The following is an 840-nucleotide window of genomic DNA, read 5'->3' on the forward strand; positions in this document are numbered from 1 at the left end:
GGGTGGAGAGGGTGAGCAGTGCCTGATGTGGCGGAGGGAAGAGTGCAAGGGCAGAGTGGGCTGCAGAGGGGATCAGTGGCACAGAACAGAACAGGGATGGGGATGTACTGAGCCAAGCTCCTTGCTGCTAATCCCCCTTGGTGTGACCTATATCCAGTCATTTAAGGGGCCAGATCTGGGCTATCAACCATAGATTGAGCACCACTGTGCAATCTTAGCGTTCAATGAGCTATACGATAATGTAGAGCAAATGAGCAGTCCACTGATCTACAAAATCTGTCCACTGTAAATCTAAGATTTAGCACTAGAAAAATAACAATATTTACATTCCATGAGATATAAAGAGCCTCAGGGCACTGCAGAGCGGACTAAGGAAGGTGAAGCAATGCAGTGACGCAGTTCAACAAACACAAGCTATCAGCTCCTGAATCTCCTCAAACAGATGGATTCTATCCACCCCCACAAAGCTTTCCCTTAGGACAAGTTTTTCCTGAACTCTTCTAAACCTTCTTGTGAACTAACCTTCCTCTCCCATCAGTTCTCTCAAACTTAGCATTCTCTCTATATTGCCTGCATTTTGGTGTGTTAAAAAGTAGGAGTTAAAGTCCTTATGTAAAAATCCGCACCTAAATGTCTTAGAAAATCTAAGCAGTAATTTTTGTGTGTCAGATACAACAGGCCACAACCTGTCTTATATACAACAGGAATACGCATGGCATTTGCCAGTGTGAATCATAAAGCAATACAGCTAAACCTAAGCCTGTGACCTGTTAAGTGCGTAACTTCGAGAGATACAAAATCTAGTACTCTGAGCACAGGACTCAAACTCAGTCATTCCTG

At 43.9% G+C, this 840-nt stretch overlaps 1 protein-coding gene across 1 annotated transcript in view; it reads right to left on the bottom strand.

Moving 5' to 3' along the window:
• Positions 1-840, bottom strand: part of PTPRN2 (protein tyrosine phosphatase, receptor type N2) — a 636,077-nt gene that overhangs the window by 561,933 nt on the left and 73,304 nt on the right. The gene's annotated exons all lie outside the window — the stretch shown is intronic.

The sequence above is a fragment of the Alligator sinensis genome, unplaced genomic scaffold (assembly GCF_000455745.1).
Source record: "Alligator sinensis unplaced genomic scaffold, ASM45574v1 scaffold601_1, whole genome shotgun sequence".
Classification (NCBI taxonomy): Eukaryota; Metazoa; Chordata; order Crocodylia; family Alligatoridae; genus Alligator; species Alligator sinensis.